This window comes from Astyanax mexicanus, chromosome 10 (genome assembly GCF_023375975.1).
Source record: "Astyanax mexicanus isolate ESR-SI-001 chromosome 10, AstMex3_surface, whole genome shotgun sequence".
Taxonomy (NCBI): domain Eukaryota; kingdom Metazoa; phylum Chordata; class Actinopteri; order Characiformes; family Acestrorhamphidae; genus Astyanax; species Astyanax mexicanus.
In genome coordinates this window covers 52,546,205-52,561,307 of record NC_064417.1, presented here as the reverse complement: position 1 = coordinate 52,561,307, position 15,103 = coordinate 52,546,205, and positions in this window count along the sequence as shown.

Sequence of the window (15,103 nt, the reverse complement as noted above, 5' to 3'; positions counted from 1 at the left end):
CCCTTTGACCTCCTTTAAGCCCTATCTAAAAATGGGTTATCTTAATTCCTATTACTTTTGTACTTCATTATTGTAAGTCGCTTTGGACAAAAGCGTCTGCCAAATGTAATGTAATGTAATGTAATGTACATATACACATCATTTCAACATGTATGAAAAATATATTTATTATTATATTTATTATTTATTAATTATTTTTTGTTTTATTACATTCAATGAAATCACATTTCACTATTAAAATAATTTATTATTTACATATGCAACCTTCATCAATAGCAAATCAGGCTGTACTTTGAAGCTTAATATGCTTGTCAAAGTTATGATCTCTAGAATTTGGAGTTGTGTTTATTGATTTCTCGTTTTTATTTTTGTATGCGGAAGCTGTGATTGACTGGGCAGTATCCGGCATGTGCTGAAAGTGAGCGTTGTGATTGGCTCAGTTCAACGGTAGTCAGCATCCTATCTAAAAGGGATCAGCTGTTCCATTTCCCCAATTACAGCTCCTTCCCTCCATTCCTCCTCTCCTCTCCTCTCCTCCATTCCTCCACCTTCTTCCGGGGTAGGAGAGGAGGAGTAGGAGAGGAGGAGTAGCAAAAGTTTCTGGACGCAGCCTTGTATTTGCATTGTAATGGACACAGGGTCTGAAAGGGTTAATGAAAAAAGTGGTTAGATTAGATTACAAAATTACGCATTACTGACAAAACTGGTCGAGATGCCAGTCTTGTACTGTCATAGGTCCAGTATATATACACATCATCATCATCATCATCATCATCATTATCCTGGATGCATGCATTGAACGGTGTGTGTGCGTCTGCTTCGAGAAGTGTGTGATGTGCATGTAAATTACTAAGCTATGTAATTTTATTATAAAATATTCATGCCTTAAAGCAGCATATTGCCTCTCTGTGAATATTAAATCAGTTTGTGTAAAATCCTGAAGTGTTGAAAGAAACGATGAAGGTAAATTATGGTGTGAACTGTAAAAAAGTACAAAATTATTTATATCTCTTTAACTTTTTCACATTTTGTCTCCTTAAATTGGAAGCCCATTCCCACAACCTAAAGTAAAGAAAAGATACACCACTTTTTTTTTCTTATTATTAGGTAAACTGCTCTCTCATTATTTTAAGATACTAGGTCATTATTTTGAGCTGTGAATCATTATTTTGAGATCAAAAATTATTATTTTGGGATATTGAGACAATATTTTGAGATAGTATGTCAATATTTTTGAAATATTATCTCATTTTAAGATGAGATTTGAGATTTGAGATTATAAGTTGTTATTTTGAGTTAGTGACTCACTTTTTTGGAATACTATGTCATTATTTTAAGATAGTAAGTCATTATTTGGAGATACTAGGTAATTATTTTTGAGATAGTAAGTAGTTATGTTGGGATACTATGTCATTTTTTAGAGATAGTAACCCATTATTTTGAGAGAGTGAGTCAAATGGTTTTGAGATACTTTCACATAATTTTAAGATAGTAAGTCGTTATTTTGAGATGCTATCTCGTTAGTTAGAGATAGTAATCCATTATTTTGAGATAGTAAGTCATTATTTTGAGATACTTATTCAGTATTTTGAGATACAAATGTATTATTTTGAGATAGTAAGTCAATATTTTGAGATAGAAAGTCGGAAATTTGAGATACTCTCATTATTTTAAGATTGAAGGTCATTATTTTGAGATACTAAGTAATTATTTTGGGATAATATCTCATTATTTTGAGATACTAGGTTATTAGTTTCAGATACTGCGTTGCTATTTTGAGATACTAGTTGATACCTGGTATTCAACAATTTTATTTAGTTTAGTGATTTAGTGACACTGCTGATTCTAGAGTTTCACATCATTTTACCCTCACAAATGTGTAATATTGTATATCAATAATGGTTCATTTTCCTCATTAAATAAAGGAGAATAATAGTATAATATGTTGAGTCTCATCTGTTTAACTGGGTTAATCTTTATCTACTGATGATGTTTTAGGTCATATTTATGCAGAAATACAGAAAATTCTGCTTCTGTTTTACCTTAAGCTTCTTCACTCTTCCTGAAAATGACTTTAGTTTTCTTTTTTCTTCTCTGTACCTGTGGAATCCAGGTTGATGGTGCTCTGTAGGTTACCTGATGAATGACTAACGTAATGAGAGAGCCCATGGCTATGGCACAGTCTGTGTGGCACAGAGGGTACAGCCCCAGCTGCTTACAGACTGATGCCAGGGAGAGAGAGAGAGAGAGAGAGAGAGAGAATAAAAGAGAGAGAGGGAGAGAGAGAGAGACCCTACAGGAACAATGAATACGATCATATCTGGGGACGAAGAGAACTCATCAGGATCTTCCCCATAAATTACCGCCTCCGATTATGGATGGCACTGACCAGCGGGCGAAGGGCCGGAGAGAGGAGCGATGAGAGAGATTAATCGTGTTAATAAAGTGATGATCAGACTCCAAAAAACAGCTTCACACCTGCAGCTAACACCTGATTATAAAGGACAGGTGTGAACGGGATACGGTACGTCTTGAGGAGCATCGTAATCCCCCAAAAATTATTATTTTAAGATACTTTCTAATTATTTTGAGATAGGAAGTCGTTATTTTGAAGATACTAGGTCATTTTTCCAAGATAGAAAGTTATCTCGCTATTTCGAGATAGTAAGTCATTATTTTGAGATAGTAAGTAGTTATTTTGGGATACTATGTCCTTTTTTAGAAATAGTAAGTCATTATTTTGGGATCGTAGGTCAATATTTTAAGAAAGTAAGTAATTATCCCACCAGTCAAATCATGAATACATTCATCAGAGGAGATCACTAAAGCGTCTTACTGTATCTGAGACGCTGAAGCCCCGCCACATTATTAACCATTATAAGTCACCACCCCTCTTAAAATATTCAAAATAACCACATGCGATACCACACCGTCCAAGCGGGTTAGCTGAGCTACATGTTGCGACAATAACAAGTTGCAAAAACAAGCTAATGGATAAAGGTGATACTCGTGGTTGGATTTGGGCTTGAGTTTGGGCTTTGAGTTGACTCCGCCCACAAAAAAAGAGATACAGAAACATATACAGTATATGTAACATAGCTAAATAACCGTAATACCATACCGTCCACCGTCTGTGTGGGTTAGCTAAGCATGCTAAGCCCCACCCACATCAACCACCAAACTCTATCTGCTGGTAATAATGTGTGCCATGTCTCTAAACCAGATAAAATTATATCACTAGAAATTCGAGACAGAGACATATATGTAAGATAAAAAACTTTATTACGATAATACCACACCGTCCACCATCCGGGTGGGTTAGCTGAGCACGCTAAGCCCCACCCACTAATGTGTGCCATGCCCCTTTAAATAAGTTTTCTGAACATTAATTTTGATACTCTTTGAATGTTCAATCTATCAAGTTTTGTTCATGTTCTTAGAACTTTGTTTGCGTAACAAATTTTTTAAAACGTTCTGAAAATGTTGCTGCTACGTCACAATGTTTCAAATTTGTAGTTTTGGGAATGTAACTTTTGTGTAGCGTTCCATAATGTTCCATCCCTTTTTTATAGTATATTTTTTAAGTATACTTAACATGTAAAAGTACATACTTTTTCAAATTAAAATACTTACTCAAATATGTATTAAATTGATAAACGTAGAATTTTGGAACAACTTATGGCAACTTAGTTATATTTCACTTGTATTTAAGCTAGATTTAAACACAGCATAAAAGCATTGTAACGCGGGACCAGACGGGAGGCGGACGTAAAAGCGGGTAAGACAGACTTTAATGAATAATAAGTAAACAAATAAACAAACAGGGGAATAACGAATAAATATATATACATAAACAAACAGGGAAAACAAACAAAGAGCTAAACTAAACAGATAAGTACAAAACAGGGCTAGGGATATATATACAAAGGATAAATACGTAAATATGAACAAAACAAGGAATATAAACAAACAAGAGATATAAACAAATAATACAAACTAAACAAAGAACTAGAAACGTGGAGAAGAGCAAATAGGATACGTGGCAAAACTAAGCTAAGGCGTGATGAGACAGACAACATAGGAAGGTGCAAAGACCGACAGCAAACGTAGACTAACAGGTACTATTTATACTAAACATGAAACAATGAACACCTGGGGAGACAGGTAACGAGGGGCGGAGCTACAAATTAGACACACGTGACGGAAAATTACAGGAGAAACACAGGGGAACAGAGCGAGACCGTGACAAGCATTAGGTTGTGCGTTTGAGTGCTTGTTTTGTCGTATAACTTCTGCGAACTTAAGTAGATTTAAATACATGTGTTCAAAACATCATTTTTAATACACTTGAAGTAGATTGTAAATTTACTACTTTGCGTATTGATGCACATATTGTGTACACCTTAATACTTAAGGAAAAAAATACATTTTATGGAAATATAGAGGAAGTATATGTGTAAAAGTAGTATGTATATGTAATGTGTATTTTTTTCTAAAATATATTACATTGAAAATTCACTTTTAGAATGATCTACCTACCTTTTTTAACACTCTTAAGTAAACTTCCTTTTCACAGGAAGTATAATAATGCATTTTAATAATGTTGAAATCCATCAGAACCTTCTTGGAACATCATTTTTGTAAAATTACAGGCTAACCTTTTTTCTGTAACCTTTGTAAAACATCGCTAAACGTTCTTATAATGTTCTCTGTTTGCTGGCTTTTAGCAATCCTTCAGTCATGTGCGATTAGATCAGATCAAATTAGATCAGATCACACAGGACGCAAATTAATATTAATTCTGTGTATAAATGAGGCTATAAACATCACAGACAATCACAGAGTTCTTTGAAGTTAGCTGGTGTTGCTATGCTAATACTTCTTTTACTAAGGCTTTGCACGTGTAGCACTACAGTGACTACATTGTCACTCTATTATGACAAGACACCAGGGTCCTAATTCAATTATGCCCTCATCGCAGCTCTTCATATCCAATAAACCCTCAAGAGAAACTTTTCATAAAGGATTAATAATACGCTGAATGGAGGGAGATTATTATAACCCAGCGTGCCACTCTCTCTCTCTCTCTATTTCTAACGTTGGCGTAGTCCTCCGTCGCTCGCAGTGAGACGGGCGAGGGTGCCCGGGCGCTGGCACGGGACCGGGAGGGTATAGTAAATTACGGAGCCTGAATATTGTATGCTGTTATGGTTGATTGCCAACATAAAGTAAAGCGCAGGAGGTAAGAGAAATCAATAACGGTGATGTTTTCAAGGAGCCATTTGCAATTTCATTAGTTCAGATTCATGATCTGAGCGGCGGTATTGTAGCCGCGGGTTATGGACCTCGTGTCGGTGACATTTGCTCATTAAGTGCCAATCTGAAGTTACTGTAGGCCATGATTTCACTGGCTGGTGAAGGAGCACCTGTCAATGCATGGTGATCTCTCACCCTGTGTATGAGTGTGTGTATGAGTGAGTGTGTGTGTGTTTTTTGAGTGTGTGTGTGTGTGAGTGTGTGTGAGTGTGTGTCGCACTGTGCCACAGTCTGTCCGGGCTCTCGTTATCACACTGCCCTGTTCCTGCCCGCTCTCTGTAAGTGGGTCAGAGCTGCTTACATTTTCAGTCACCACAGTCCCAATTCCCCAATCTTGGCACATTGATCAGTTTGGCGGCACATTAGGCCATTACCCAGACTGCACTGCGGCAGCAGGTCATGCATTTTTTTTTTTTTTTCGGAGGTGCACTTGGAAAAACTAACATGAAACACACTAGAAGTGGAGACACCTGGGGAAGGGGCGGAGCTACAAATGAGACGTGTGGTGGAAATGTACTGAGACAGAACACAGGGGCACAGGTCACGTGGGACACACACAGAGACATGAGACAAGACCAGGACGTGACAGCAGCCAGTTACTGGTTTTATTTACTGATATCAGTTAACTAATATAACATTTTCACCGGCTAGTGATTGGAACACGACCGGAAAAAAACAAAAAACAAAAAAAAAACGCCCTTATAAGGAGATAGGGAGCCCAAGAACGGGTGGAAAAACGAGAATGAGCGGAAACTAAAGTCACAGCGAGCGCCACAGAGAGAGAGAGAGAAGGGAGGAATGTAATCAAAAGCTCACCAGAGAAGTGTTTAATGTTTTGTATTTTTTTTCATTATTGTTCCTTATAGTTCTAACAATCTCACGGGCCAGATGTTTCCGACCTGACCAGCCTATTGCCAATCACTGCCATAGAGCCTTCTTAATGTAGGTATACATTCTTTGCTATATTCACACATACAGTATAAGGGACATTCCAGGATTTTGGTACAGGATTTCCTGTCCCACCACTTAAATTTCAAATGTACATATTCAAAATATCTAAATGACTATTTCTTTGTGAAAAATGTACTTGTTATAAGACAAACTGTAAAATTTGGTGGAAAAATAAGCTCCTTAGATATTATTCAAAAGACCGAATACCTTTGGACCACCTCAAAAAATGGCCGTTTTCTCTTGTTCCACTCATTGGGTGACCAAATCCTTTGGCAAATTTAACAATTAAAATAAGCTCTAAATAAATGACTTCCTCTTGTATATTGTTGATCTGCATCTCCTTTACTTATGAAAACAACTTCTTTGGTCTACATTGTTTTGCATGTTACAGTTTTTATGCTATTAAATTGTGTCCCACAACATGCGCTCAACCCTGTTACCATAAGGGATTTTACCTGCAGAGAAAGAGTTAAAAATATTTGTCTACTGGCACAAAGGAAGTGACATCACAAGGACATTTTCTGCCCACATGGCAAAACCAAGAGTAAGTGCTCTAACAATTTTATAACAAGTTTTTTTTCCAAATATGTTTGTCCAAGTTGTGTGTGTCACTCAGTGAACTCAACCCTGTTACTCATATTGTAGACTAATAATGAGTAGAGTCAAAATTTACTTTATATACTTATATAACCATGTTTGTCCTTGATCTTGTATACATAGCTACATTTTACAGTTAGCATCTGTTCCTGGGTTAAACCACAACTTATCCTAGATTTACAACCCTGTTACTCACAACCCTGTTACTCACAACCCTGTTACTGTAAGTTACATTATTATTATTGCATAATCTAATTTAAAAAACTGCTTTGATACCTGAGCTTGACGAATCAAATTTTTGATAGTCTATTACCTGAATTTAATAAATATATGACTAAAAATAATCAAATTGAAGATCAAATTTTTATAGAAGTGACAACCCCTGAAATGTACCAATTCTTGGAATGTCCCATAAAGCTTCACGCATTTAATATTTTTTGTCGATGAGTGAATTAACACGTTTCGTCTGAATTTGGGTGCAGCTGCAGCTCGTCCTGACTGAATCCAGAATGAGATCTGACAGATTCGTGACGGTTATATTAACGCTGAACTTAATTGACAGCTTGTTGAACTCGCGGTGTTTCAGCCCGACAGATCCGCGCCGCTGTTCTATCATTTGCAAACACCTGAACCGCCGCGGCGTTCGTAACCTCGCGTAACACCGCTAACCTTCCACAGGCTTGTAGTGCTCGTGAAAATCATATTTTCTCTGAAATGTCAGTGACCTGTAGGGATGGGGGGGTTTGGGTGCATTGTGGGTAATAAAGAGCTGATTCTGTTCTCTCCTGCAGCGCTGAAATAGTGATGAGGCGTTCATAAGCGGCGCAGGAACGGGGATATAGCCCCTCTGCGAGAGCCGGTTCTCGCGCAGTAATGTGTAAATGGATGTCTGCGGACAGATGGTAAATTAAAAAATTCACCTCTCACTGTGTGTCTACACTAATTAAAAATACTTCAGTCCATTTTATGCATCACTTCAGCGAAAGCTGCTGGATTCACTTCCTGCCAACCAGCATTGGCGTTTTAGTATTGAACATTCTTCATCAGAATCGCTCCACTGCTGGAGGAACTGCTCTACGGTGTAGCGCAACGGAATCGTCCGGACAAACAGTACCGTGCAAAAGTTTTATGCATCAAAGAAAATCACACTAATCCATTTATCTCAGCAATACCAGTGTTTTTACCTAAAAAAAAGCACCACAAATGATTTAAAAAGATGCAAATAAACACAAATACAGTAAAACGTAACAAGCAATTCTCATTTTTAACTATAAGTATATATATAAGTTATATCGGTAACACTTCCTATGAACCCTGTATTCATAATGCATTATATGACATGCATAATTCCTTATAATGACTGTAATAAGGCTGTATAATAACTCATAAGTACTTACAGCGCATTGATAACACATTATAAACTACAAGTATATGGGTTTATAAACAAAATGCTTATAATGTCTAATAATATATGTTCGTAAGAACATTGTACAATGTAGTGTTGTAATGCACTATAACACAGATTTGTCATATTTTGGTATAATGCGTTATAATATGCAGCTATGATTTCTCAAATTAAGCTTTTATATAAGTGCATCATAAATGCATTCATAATGGATTGTATGACATGCATAATACCTTATAATGACTGTAATAAGCCTGTGAAATAACTTACAGCATACATACAGCGACATTCATAACACATTATAAACTACAAGTATAAGGGTTTATAAACAAAAGGCTCATAATGCCTTATAATATCTGTTCGTAAGAACATTGTACAATGTAGTGTTGTAATGCACTATAACACAGATTTGTCATATTTTGGTATAATGCATCATAATCTGCAGCTATGATTTCTCAAGTTAGGCTTTTACATAAGTGCATTATAAATGCATTCATAATGAATTATATGACATGCATAATACCTTATAATGACTGTAATAAGCCTGTATAATAACTTACAGCATACATACAGTGACATTCATAACACATTATAAACTACATGTATACAAGGGTTTATAAACAAAAGGCTTATAATGCCTTATAATATCTGTTCCTAAGAACATTGTACAATGTAGTGTTGTAATGCACTATAACATGGATTTGTTATAATTAGGTATAATGTATAATAATATGCAGCTATGATTTCTCAAATTAAGCTTTTATATAAGTGCATCATAAATGCATTCATAATGGATTGTATGACATGCATAATACCTTATAATGACTGTAATAAGCCTGTATAATAACTTACAGCATACGTACAGCGACATTCATAACACATTATAAACTACAAGTATAAGGGTTTATAAACAAAAGGCTCATAATGCCTTATAATATCTGTTCGTAAGAACATTGTACAATGTAGTGTTGTAATGCACTATAACACAGATTTGTCATATTTTGGTATAATGCATCATAGTCTGCAGCTATGATTTCTCAAGTTAAGCTTTTATATAAGTGCATTATAAATGCATTCATAATGCATTATATGACATGCATAATACCTTATAATGACTGTAATAAGCCTGTATAATAACTTACAGCATACATACAGCGACATTCATAACACATTATAAACTACAAGTATAAGGGTTTATAAACAAAAGGCTCATAATGCCTTATAATATCTGTTCATAAGAACATTGTACAATGTAGTGTTGTAATGCACTATAACAAAGATTTGTCATATTTTGGTAAAATGCATCATAATCTGCAGCTATGATTTCTCAAGTTAAGCTTTTATATAAGTGCATTATAAATGCATTCATAATGCATTATATGACATGCATAATACCTTATAATGACTGTAATAAGCCTGTATAATAACTTACAGCATACATACATCGACATTCATAACACATTATAAACTACTAGTATACAAGGGTTTATAAATAAAAGGCTTATAATGCCTAATAATATCTGTTCCTAAGAACATTGTGCAATGTAGTGTTGTAATGCACTATAACAGGGATTTGTTATAATTAGGTATAATGTATTATAATATGCAGCTATGATTTCTCAAATTAAGCTTTTATATAAGTGCATTATAAATGCATTCATAATGCATTATATGACATGCATAATACCTTATAATGACTGTAATAAGCCTGTATAATAACTTACAGCATACATACAGCGACATTCATAACACATTATAAACTACAAGTATAAGGGTTTATAAACAAAAGGCTCATAATGCCTTATAATATCTGTTCGTAAGAACATTGTACAATGTAGTGTTGTAATGCACTATAACACAGATTTGTCATATTTTGGTATAATGCGTTATAATATGCAGCTATGATTTCTCAAATTAAGCTTTTATATAAGTGCATCATAAATGCATTCATAATGGATTCTATGACATGCATAATACCTTATAATGACTGTAATAAGCCTGTATAATAACTTACAGCATACATACAGCGACATTCATAACACATTATAAACTACTAGTATACAAGGGTTTATAAACAAAAGGCTTATGATGCCTAATAATATCTGTTCCTAAGAACATTGTGCAATGTAGTGTTGTAATGCACTATAACAGGGATTTGTTATAATTAGGTATAATGTATTATAATATGCAGCTATGATTTCTCAAATTAAGCTTTTATATAAGTGCATAACACATTATAAAGCCATATATATATATATATATATATATATATATATATATATATATATATATATATATATATATATATAAGTGAAGTGAGTTTTCATATGCTTTTTACACATGAAGTAAATGTTATAATGCCTCACTGTAATGTCTTATAGAGCATCGAGTTCGATTTTATGGCTTTAAGTAAAACTACAACCCCTGGCAAAAAGTATGGAATCACCAGTCTTGGATGAGCACTCCTTCAGACATTTCATTCTGTAAAACAAACTCTGATCAAAAACATGATACAATAATAAGGTCATTCCAAAGTGCAACTTGTTGGCTTTCAGGAACACTCAAAGAAATGAAGAAAAAACATTGTGGAAGTCAGTGAATGTTACTTTTATTGACCAAGCACAGGGAAAAAAATATGGAATCACTCAATTCTGAGGAAAAAAGTATGGAATCACTCAAATTGAAGGTAGAAAATAAGGACACACCCAGTCAATTTCCTTTCCCTAAATGGACACCTGCCTCAGATTAGATCTGCTCGTTAGTCTGCAGTTAAAAACACCTGCAGTCATGACACCTTGGAGGGCTGCTGGACGAATTAGAGTGGCAAGAACCATGGCTCCAACAAGAGAAATGTCTCTTGAAACAAAAGAGAGGATTGTGAAACTTCTTGAAGAAGGTAACTCTTCACGCATGGTTGCTAAAGATGTGGGCTGTTCACAGTCAGCTGTATCCAAGATATGGACCAAATACAAACAGCATGGAATGGTTGTTAAAGCCAAGCGTACTGGTAGTCCGAGAAAGACATCAAAGCGTCAAGACAAGCAACTTAAGGCCATTTGTCTTGAAAACCGAAAAAGTACAACTAAACAGATAAATGGGAAGAAGCTGGAGCCAATGTATGTGACCGAACCGTAAGAAATCGCCTAAAGGAAATGGGATTTCAATACAGGAAAGCTAAAAGAAAACCATCATTGACACCTAAACATAAAAGAACAAGACTGCAGTGGGCTAAGGAGAGGCAATCATGGACTGTGGATGACTGGATGAAAGTTATCTTCAGTGATGAGTCAAGAATCTGCATTGGACAAGGTGATGATGCTGGAACTTTTGTTTGGTGCCGTTCCAGTGAGATTTATGAAGAGGCCTGCCTGAAGAAAACAACCAAATTTCCACAGTCCTTGATGATATGGGGCTGCATGTCAGGCAAAGGCACTGGGGAGATGACTGTGGTTAATTCTTCTATCAATGCACAAGTTTACATTGACATTTTGGACAGTTTTCTCATCCCTTCAATTGAACAGATGTTTGGAGATAATGAAATAATTTTCCAAGATGACAATGCATCGTGCCATAGGGCAAAAACAGTGAAGGCATTCCTTGGAGAAAGACACATTCAGTCGATGTCATGGCCTGCAAATAGTCCAGATCTCAACCCAATTGAAAACCTGTGGTGGAAATTGAAAAAAATGGTCCACAAGAAGGCTCCGACCTGCAAAGCTGATCTGGCAACTGCTATCAAAGAGAGTTGGCACCAAATTGATGCAGAATACTGTTTGTCACTCATCAAGTCCATGCCTCAGAGACTGAAAGCCGTTATAAAAGCCAAAGGTGGTGCAACTAAATACTAGTGATGTATTTTGAATCATCTTTTGTTTATCTGTTTTTCATGATTCCATACTTTTTTCCTCAGAATTGAGTGATTCCATATTTTTTTCCCTGTGGTTGGTCAATAAAAGTAACATTCACTGACTTCCACAATGTTTTTTCTTCATTTCTTTGAGTGTTCCTGAAAGCCAACAAGTTGCACTTTGGAATGACCTTATTATTGTATCATGTTTTTGATCAGAGTTTGTTTTACAGAATGAAATGTCTGAAGGAGTGCTCATCCAAGACTGGTGATTCCATACTTTTTGCCAGGGGTTGTATATGTTTTTTAGAGTGCACTAGTTAAAATGCATTACAGAGATCTTCCATTTGAGTTTTATTCTTAAAAATTAAGCTAGGATTTGTATCTCTGGTGATTTTAAGCTAAATCTGGTTGCACATATGCGAGCCAGTAACAGTTACAGAGTGTTTATACAGTAGTTCTGAATGCTGTTTGGTAGGAAAACACATTTTTCTTTGTACTTGAAACCCGAGGAAAGTGTCTTAACTTATTTACTGCGTGTCAAACGACTGAAATATGAGGTTATTTGTCAAAATGTCAGAGTTGTCCTTTAATGGTGAAAACAATAGCTGGCCACAGGGCCCTTCATCAGACGGATACTGCGCTGGGAATACTGGCTTAAATAGACTGCAGGCCAGAGAAATACCAACACATATAAAACAATACACCCAAATTAAACTCGGCAGGACTTTTTGTTCAGCCAGTCTTTAGGTGAGAATGAAGGACATAAACTGGTGCAACCTGGAACAAGTTATAAGTTTATCTAAAATTTAAGAAATAGCTGTAACCCAGCTGTAATAAACAACAATGGTTTTTAAAGAAATTAGTACATTTCATTCGTTTATTTTAAGGGTTTTAACAAAAATATCCCATGGAATGATAAGCCTCCTCAATCAGGGGTTCAAAAGTTATTAGACAAATGAACTTTACCATCAATAAAATATACATTTTTTTAGTCTAAAACCCTTAAACATCACCATACACTGGATTTCCTATTTTATGACACATTTCCAGGTATTTTCTGCAGCTTCAGTCTTCATTTGTTTAGCTGGTTTGTGGTTCTTTTTACATTTCTACTTTAGTTTTGTCTTAAATTAAGGTAAAAATCTAGGGATTGAGTCATTGTCCATCTGTACTGTGAAGCTCCGTCCAATCAACCTTCTGCATTTGATTGAATGATGTGGCTTTTAAAGAATTTAGTAACTTAAATTCATTTTTTTAAGGGTTTTAACAAAATATCCTTTGTAATGATAAGCCTCCTCAATCAGGGGTTCAAAAGTTATTAGACAAATTAACTTTACCATCAATAAAATATTCAGTTTTTAGTTTAAAACCCTTAAACATCACCATACAGTGGATTTCCTATTTTATGGCACATATCCAGGAATTTTCTGCAGCTTCAGTCTTCATTTGTTTAGCTGGTTTGTGGTTCTTTCTACCTTAGTTTTGTCTTAAATTAAGGTTCAGATCTGGTGAATGCATTTGATTGAATGATGTGGCTTTTAAAGAATTGAATATGTTTAATTCATTTATTTCAAGGGGTTAAACAAAAATATCCTATAAAACGTTAAGTCTCCTCAATCAAGGGTTCAAAAGTTATTCAACAAATGAACTTTATCATGAATAAAATGTTACTTTTTGATTAATTTGTTGAGAATCCTTTGCAGGAAATGACTACCTAGAGTCAGGAACCCACTTTTCCAGGTCTTTTCTTCAGCATCAGTCTTCAGTTGTTGATGGTTTATGGTTCTTTCTATCTTTATTTTCACTGATCTACCTTAAAAAAAACTTCTGGATTGGTTTTGCAGTGTGTTTGGGGTCATTGTCCATTCTGCATGTCTTCTGTCATATCTTAACTTGTGTTTAATTAGAACAAACACCACATGGAAGCCATGCACACCAATGCCATCATACTACCACCCCCATGTTTTACAGAGGATGTGGAGGATGTGCTTTGTATCTAGCTATTTCAAGAATTTTCCATACTTTCCTCTTCCCATCATTCTGGTACAGGATGATCTTAGTTTCTAAGTCTAATCTGTTCTTTCTGTTAATGATCTGAACCCTCTGTATTCACTCTCATGAAGTCTTCTCTTTATAGCAGACTGAGATACTGATACACCTCCTTCTGGAGAGTATTCTTCATTTGGGTAGATGTTGTGAACCATGGAAAAGATTCTGTGATCATGTAAATGACAGCTGAATATTTTATTTATTTATTTATTTTTCTTTGGTAAATGATGCAGTTCTACCACTCTACATTTTGGGCTTTTATTTTGAAGAGCTCCGCTCTTATTCTACTACCTCCTGTTATTACTGACGCTAAACCTTCTGTTCGAGTTCTCACCATAATGCTGTGCACGTTGCTCCAGAAACGGTAAAAACATGAGAACAAATTAATTATTTATTATTTTCTGTGTTGACACTTTTGAAAGATATTTTATTGTAGTTTGCTCCGTTTTTTGTGTGTCATTTGTATGTCACGCATAGACTGTCACTGAGAGGTGTGTGGAAGATAGGCTGTTGGCAGACAAAGCTCAAACTTAGCGCCCTTGGAAGCAGAAGGAGGTATGAAGAGACAAATTGTGCATTAATTCAAATGAGTGATTTATTTCATTTAAGACAAAGAGAAATGGTTATTATTATTTTATTTTCAGTAGGAACTGTAACTCATAATAACTTAAAAGGTTAAATTCATGTGGAAGTTTGCTAAGAATTACTAATTTAAAAGTTTAAATACTGTTCTATTCATTATCTGTGAAATATGGTACTATGGCATTTGTGTTTTGTATCTGTTATGTAGTTTTCACGGTGTCAAAACGTCTGTGGTGAGAAGAGGAGAGAAATAAAGTTGCACCAGTAGAAGCTCCGAGCATTGTCTTGTGATTAATCCAAGTGGGCCGCTACAGTGAAAACTCCTTTACTACAAGAGACCATCAGAGAAGCTG